The sequence below is a fragment of the Electrophorus electricus genome, chromosome 11, assembly GCF_041902795.1.
Source record: "Electrophorus electricus isolate QZ-2024a chromosome 11, ASM4190279v1, whole genome shotgun sequence".
NCBI classification, from domain to species: domain Eukaryota; kingdom Metazoa; phylum Chordata; class Actinopteri; order Gymnotiformes; family Gymnotidae; genus Electrophorus; species Electrophorus electricus.
Window position 1 is genome coordinate 29073751 of NC_137507.1, and position 8251 is coordinate 29082001.

The window sequence follows — 8251 nt, forward strand, 5'->3', positions numbered from 1 at the left end:
CAGATCTCAGCCTGGGCCAAAGATAGAAGCAGCCTAATACCTTCAGTGCAGAATTACAAGGTTCAGCGCTTGGCTAGCCACCATGGCTGTATCACTTAGGACTGCCTCAAGGATTTCTATGTGTGCGGTGGAGGGAGTATTGTGTATTCCCTTATTTACAAAGAAAAGTTTATCCGTGACAGTTTATTGCGACACCTTTTAGGGTAGAAAACAATTATGGATGTGCAGACACAATGGAAGTATTTATAATACAAAAAAAGTAAAACTTTTTTTTTTTTACTCTCCAACATTAGCCAGGATAATGTAAACTATATAAGCTCATTCGTGTGCTCCACTTTGACACTGAATGTGCTCGTACACACACTCATGTCTCACTGGAGTGGGCTCGCTCACACACACACACACACACACACACACACACACACACACACACACACACACACACACACACGTCTCACACTGGAGTGGGCTCACACACACACACACACACACACACACACACACACACGTCTCACACTGGAGTGGGCTCACACACACACACACACACACACACACACACACACACTCGTCACTGAGCCTCCACTGATAGAACCCAGTGACACAAATGAAGCCAACTCTTATGGGAGAGTAGATGACTGTACAAACAAGTATGCAGTCACAACCCAAAGACCAAAGACTAAAGACCAGAGTAACCTACTAACCCAAAGACCAAAGACCAGAGTAACCTACTAACTCAAAGACTAAAGACCAGAGTAACCTACTAACCCAAAGACCAAAGACTAAAGACCAGAGTAACCTACTAACCCAAAGACGAAAGACCAGAGTAACCTACTAACTCAAAGACTAAAGACCAGAGTAACCTAACCCAAAGACCAAAGACTAAAGACCAGAGTAACCTACTAACCCAAAGACCAGAGTAACCTACTAACCCAAAGACCAAAGACCAGAGTAACCCAGTAACCCAGAGACCAAAGACCAGAGTCCAGAGTAACCTACTAACCCAGACCAAAGACTAAAGTAACCCAGTAACCCAGAGACCAAAGTGACAGCTGAAGCAATTTCTACAATTTCTACAGGTCAGTACAATCCCAACTGAATATCAAGATGAAACAAGGCAACTAGGTTTAGAGAAAACACTGACCTGTGGTGGTCTACCCCTCCAGGATGTGGGTTTATGAAACAGGTGTCAGCTTTAGCTAGGAGCAAGTTTTGCAGGAAGATCATTTTCCATTTACTGATTCTGATCTCCCACCTGGAGGGAGCCAACACACTTCAGGTAAAAAGCCAGTTTTTTTGGCTACTCTTAAACTGCCAAAATCTTTGCAAAACAAACAAAGTTTTTTCCTCCAAATCAAAGCATGATCGACTATGTTCTTTCTCAGTACTTTGGGTTAAATTGTATAAAAGTGTGAGGTGTTTCATTCTGTGAAACAAAAGACCACATCAAATTATCAGGTTGTTATGGCACACATTAAATTACTGGGTGTTTCTAGAAGGCACAGAGGAGAACATTTGCTACTCAACATGTTTACAGCACACACAACTTTGCTGCAGCTGCTGGTTGAAGAAATGATGAGCGTTAAGCAAAGAAATCTGACAGAGATCATTTCCACCTGGACATGCTCAGTACGCCTCCACATCACACTTAAAACAAGTGTGCTCAGAACAGGATGTACGAATGTGCCTGTGTGAGCACCATGAAGTGCACTCATCTAATGGTGCCATTTCACTTTTTAAAAATGATGAATGAATTGTTATGTTAATTATTATTAATTTTGCTTTCATGTTGATGAAACACAATAATATCTGGCTTTTACGAGTAGTGCTGGTGTAGCTTCAATGAGACTGAAAGATTCCTGTTGATCTTTAACTGTGGATGACTAATGATTTTCTATCACTTCAGGAGAGTGAATCAGAGGGTATTTTATTTTGTACTTCTGATTTGACTACTTTCTCAATACTTTGTTTTCAGAATACAATTAGCCATTTATTTGTTATTATACCAAATAACTTACATAAAGATAAGAGAAATTACAGAAGATATTCACTGCAAAATATGAAGTAATGTAATAGTTATTTGTCAGTGATAAAATATTATATAAGTCATGCAAGTTCATGTACTTCATGGCAAATTTATATTCACATTCTTCTGTGAGAAGGAGACTGCATTATTTCCAATTTCTGTGGTGACCTGGTCCTTGTAGATCAGATTAAGCATATACTATATGATGTACTGCAGTGCTAAAATGGCAAACCAGATAATAACTGCTTCTATTCTCCCTGCTCTGCTCGCACTCCAGGTGGGCCAGAAATAGCTCCTAGGCTTCCTGTGGCAGGGTCTGGTGATCCTGTCCGGCTTCACCCCGAGGGTTAAGCTGGTAGACGGGGTCTTCCTGGGGTTGTGTCCGATATGGTTACTGCACATCAATCCCACAGGAAGCGCTTTCGCAATAACTGACATCATATAGTGATGAGGACAAACTGTAAAGCCTGTTATCAGTCAGGAATGGAGGCGTTCTAATCTGCAGCCACTACAGACTGAAGATGGGCTCTTCACAGTCATTCACGCAGAAACCCAGAGAAGGACAAAAGCCTTTTCACATCTGTGCATTATTTCAATACAGCCCACGGGAAAGCATCAGTAGTAAACACATTTTATTAAATAGTGGGTGTTTGTGAATGCGTGTGTATGTCTATGTTGTGTGTGTGTGTGTGTGTGTGTGTGTGTGTACATGGCCTGTGGCCAGAACTCTTCTCACAAAAGTGTGTATGTTTGTGTTTCTGTGTGTGTCTGTCTATGTTGTGTGTGTGTGTGTGTGTGTGTGTGTGTGTGTGTGTGTGTGTACATGGCCTGTGGCCAGTACTCTTCTCACAAAAGCCTATACGTGCACACCATGTCTCCATGTGCGTCATAGCTACCCCCCACCGAACGCCGTGCAACGCTGCAACACACCAAGCAGTATGGAGCTGCCTGCCCAACCTGATCTGCAGCAGCCGGTTTGTAAGTAGTCATACCAGCATCCTGCCACCCTTCACCCGCGGCTGCCCATTCAGAGCAAGAGAATTAAAAAGCACTCTGAGATATGGGAAATGCGTCACAGGCTCCAAGCGTATCACCCGACAACAGCAAGGCATCACTTTCAGATTCTCTTACAAGTATAAAAACTCTCCCAGAAATATTCATAAAAACTGGCAACGGAGAAAAAAAACAATGTACTGTCTATACCAAAACCTTCAGATAATGTGAACATGAACTGCGAAGAACAGAACTGAATCAGGTCTGGAATGTGCTTTCAACTCAACCAGTAAACTTGATTCAGCCATGAATCACTGATTCATGACTCTCAATGCCCTTACTGCTGATTCACTAATTCATTATCCTTGATTCATGATTCTTCAACCTCCCTTTATCCAGGATCTACATGTGATAATGCAGTGGGCAGTCAAGAGCACATTAGAAGCAGGGCTGTGTTTACATCTGAGAACTAGATTGGAGAATCACTGCTGTATGCGAACACTACATTTGAGAGCCAGATTCTTGCTACATTTAGGTGACACTTTTATAAAAAGCGACTTAGAATAATGACTGAACACAACTTGAGTAATTGAGGGTTAAGGGTTTTGCTCAGGGGACCAACAGTGGCAGCTTGGCAGTGGTGTGCTTGAACTGGCAACCTTCTAATTACTAGACAAGTGCCTTAATCACTGAACATTTGCTCCACCAAGTAACCACCTAAGCAGTGAGACAGCAGAGTATTGGGACGTGAGATCATCTGTGATTTAACTCTACTGGGACAAAGCCAGATGACGACACATGCTTATAAGTGTGTGTGCTCGCAATCATACACACTAATGGTGCAGTACAACGTGAGCAATTGAGCGTTAAGGGGTTAATGTTACAAGAGGTGGTTGTTTAAATGTCACTATTTTGTCATTTATAAGAAGAAAAGAGCAAATATACATTCGGAATCAAAAACACAGCCACACTGTGTGAGCATCCAAAACAGATTAAGATAACTGGAGCACCTCATCCAGGACTTGGTCGGTTTTACTAACTAGGTCGCACGCGCACAGACACACGCGCGCACACACACACACACACACACACACACACACACACACACACACACACACACACACACACACACACACACACATACTATTATTATACTTATAATTTAATACTGAAATTATGATGTAATGGTTAATTACATCTAAATGTATACTTTAAATATGGATAATGTACTGTAACATGGGCCTACTATGTATATTATCCAAATGCAAAATCAAATATAATTTTCATCTAACTATATGAATGAGTAGATTATTTGATCACAACAAGAATGAATATGGCAGTTAAATAGTTTTACAAATTAAAATATGTAAAATTTGGGTGTGTTCACTGCTTTATTACAACTGACCACCAGAAGACACAGCGGACACTCCACATGTGTCTGCACACTCCAACAAAAGTCACTCCACGTGTGTCTGCACACTCCAACAAAAGTCACTCCGTGTGTCTGCACACTCCAACAAGTCACTCCACGTGTCTGCAGACTCCAGCAGAAGTCACTCCACCAGTGTTTGCACACTCCAGCAGAAGTCACTCCACCAGTGTTTGCACACTCCAGAAGTCACTCCACATGTGTCTGCACACTCCAACAGAAGTCACTCCACGAGTGTCTGCACACTCCAACAGAAGTCACTCCACATGTGTCTGCACACTCCAGCAGACGTCACTCCACATGTGTCTGCACACAGGTTGGATGCTCAGAGGGAAAGCATTGTGCTTCCTGTTTAGCACGACACTGGGCACAAGTTCTGCTGGCATAACTGCAAACTGCCAACTACCACTTTTTCTAGTTTCTGTCTCCAAGCACTTTTTATCATTCTTGATATTTCACTGCAAATCTGTTCATACAATTCATGACTGTTCCTCCCTCTGTTTTGCGAGGGCAGGATGAAAGCGAATGCTCCCAAGCTATCCCTTAGCTAATCAAAACAGCCACAACTGGAAGCAACCCAAATGTGGGTGTCCTGCCTGAACTCCCAGGAGAGACAGGATCGCTTTCCTAATGTGCTCATGTTGGACTGACGCGTAGGACACCTCGTCACTAAGAAGCTGATTTGGCACATCATAAGTCAGGGCATGTAGGAGTTGTAGAATTGCATTTGTCCAACAAGGAGAACCACTCAGGACAGTGAGGAAATTCGACACCGGCAAATTAACCACCATCTTGAATTTCAGGAGGTCCATGGGAATGACTGCTGATGTCATCGTGCCCAGGAAGGAGACTACGAATGTCCCAGACAAAATTCCCAGTCAGAGTTTCAAGCTTGAACACTGAGCAGATGTCCATGTCTGTCATGGGTGCTCTCCTTCTATAGCCCATCATTGAAGTGAGGGACAGTGTTCCTAGTTAAGTCTGCTGGTTGTCACACACATGTCACACACTGTTCACGTCAGTAAGCATGTCGGAGATAAACAAATCGTCAGTTGGGTCCCGTCAGTCATGTCCAGGGAGGAGGGACCACAGCAGTCAGCCAGGTCTCTAAAAAGAGACAGGACATGTCAGACAGGTCAAAAACACATGTACCCATTAGTCTACGTTTGAGTCTGTGAATTCCAGATGATTGTCATAAGTGCCTGTTACTCGGAAAGTTTGACAGCACTGATGGGTAATATTTTCCATCTGAGCAGGGAATCTGTATTACCACGATACCCGGCATGTCACTGTTTGACTGGTTATGAGATCTGTTGTTATATGGGCAGTGGTAGAAGGTTGCAAGTTCAAGACCCACTGCAGCCAAGTTGTATAGCTAAGAAGGGAGTTGAGATAGAGATAGCGGCAGGGATCAAGGCAGAGGTACTGCCAGTAGTGGATGCTTTTAATACCCCTGCCAACTTGATAGTACAGATATGCATTGGAATAAGCATTAAGCAATGCTATATTCAACACATATATGTTTATGTATTAAGCCAATTTAATTGTAGTTAAATTGTTCAAAAGCACCGCTGCCTGTTTCAGTGGCGTCTCCCTGGCAACGTAAACATCCCAGCGTTAGTGGTGGTGAGTCACAGCAGTCTTTCATCTGAAAGACTTGCACATACAGTGGGTGCTTTCCTGAGCAACCTTAGCTATACCAGCTAGCGTTATTGGTGCATTTTGGCAAGTTTTCTCTAAGATCTCGTTCACACTGAGGATGTACGGCTAAATTACATAGACATGGAAATAAAAACGGATAATGTCCGCCGTTTAATCCAGTCGGGAAATGTATTAGGCTACAAGATCTGCAAGCTAAGATAATGAGGCCCAGCTAGGTGCAGTCCTCTTGAGTGTGACGCGCAGATAGCTTGCGTTACTTCTGCAAAACGTTCATAATGACAAACGTCTTAACTGTTTTAACAGCTTCTTTCCTTTTTTATTAATTAAACAGCTGATGACTGTGACCTTTTGACTTATCGACGGTGACGCTGTACTTCCCCAACGGCATGACCTCTGCCTCTCCAAATCAAGGGTCATGTCCCAAGACTAAAGACCAGCTCAGCGTGGTACAATGCGGTCTTAGTTTTTAAAACGTTTTTCTTTATTAATCAAGTAGTGCAGTAAGGTAGAGTTTCACGTGTGTTGCTAAGAGGAGCACGGCAGCATTAAGTTGCATGTTATTCTCTTAGATGTTCTTAATTTCATTGAACTGTAAAGCAAGAATACTGCAGCATTACAGAGATGAAGGAGGCAGCTCCGAGGGGCAAACGACGTGTGTAAGGTTGATGTGAGGGCGCACGTAAAGCCAGCCAAGCGTGTGCTATCTGCATTATCCATTTCACCGCATCTTAATATCGCTAGAACACCACTTTTATCGGCAAAAATATTCAGGCACGAATGATCGTTTATTTAGAATCGGACATCCAGAACATCTGTTCCAGGGACAAGCAGAGACTGGAGCGATAACTACCTGCCCAGGACTGCTTACGAATCTGCACTGACTTGTATTTCATTTAAAGACCCGCACACACTTTCGGCGGCACCTGTGCGCATGCTCACGGTAGGCTACTTGCACCGCGCGTTCACTTCTCGAGCGAAGTTTACAGTTTACATCGCGCACGTGAATCGCGCGTCTTAGACTCGGGCTGGGAATTGCAGGTCGAGGAGAGGAGGTCGCCATCGGCCGAGCTCTGTATTCATTTTCAACAACATTTGGGGACCCGCGTCCCTTAAAGAAATTTAGTTTTATTTTGGAATTCTGGACTTGTAGACAAACAGGAACATTTACTCACAAATATTACGAAATATAAAACTCGTGCGTGAAAAAAATCGCGTCATATTTAACCACAGCAAATAAATTAAATTAACCGATATTCGTATCTATTGTATTTAGTGATCACTCATTCAAATGAAGATGTGGGGTTTTCTTTACTTCCACACAATACTAGAGCAGTGACCGGCATTGACCCACTCCGTGACACACTTACGCATCGCGCCTGGTTTAAACCGAATCACACGTTAGTTAGGACAGAGCCTCCTTTATCGCACTCTCCTTTGGGCCGGAATGTTTAGTTGCTGTCACTCTCCTGTATATACGCATAATTCCTTACAAGGCCGTTTGCCCGCGCAGATCACGCACATTGCAGTCTGGAATTTCAATGTTATACAACCGCTTATCACTCGTGTGTGCACAGCCGGGCAGTTTTGGAATAAGGGCCTGAAACATACCTGCCAGCGCGCTGTCTTCCTAAGAGAGGCTCCCAAAGCGCACCTTTATCCTGAAAACGCGCTCCGTCTGCGCCGAAGGTGTGTCGACTCCGCGCGCCGTACTGGCTGACACAGTGCACTCGCGCTCCCTCACACCCCGTACCGCTGCCCTGAATCTCCAGCGCGCGGGATGACCTGAATCCCAGCTCCTCCCAGCGCCCTGCTTTCCTCTAACGTGATTGGCTGCAGCAGGGCGGACGCGTAAATGCTCGGGCGGCCATTGGCCGGCGACGCCGCCAGTCTCTTTATATAAGGCCGGCGTAGCGCTCACGTGGAAACCCATGGCCGGTGACGGCGTGCGGAGCGCGTGGGCAAATCAGTTAAAGGGAGTTGCGCGAGTGAATGGGACCGTGGCGCAGGAGGCGAGCGGTTGGTCCAGGCGCGCTGAAGACGCGTAGTGTTATACAAACTGTTACACAAGCGTGTGCGCGCCAGTGTGGGGCAGCCGGCGGCCGTATGATCGCAGCAGGATCGGACTCAGGTCCCAGTCGGGGACG

General features: G+C 44.5%; 1 protein-coding gene across 1 annotated transcript in view; it reads right to left on the reverse strand.

Annotated features, from left to right (window-relative positions):
- Positions 1-7871, reverse strand: part of per2 (period circadian clock 2) — a 30364-nt gene extending 22493 nt beyond the window's left edge. Inside the window, exon 1 of the mRNA XM_035528247.2 lies at positions 7716-7871. The gene's annotated coding sequence lies outside the window, so the exon portion shown is untranslated. The remainder of the gene's footprint in view (positions 1-7715) is intronic.
- Between the last annotated feature and the right edge of the window lie 380 nt (positions 7872-8251).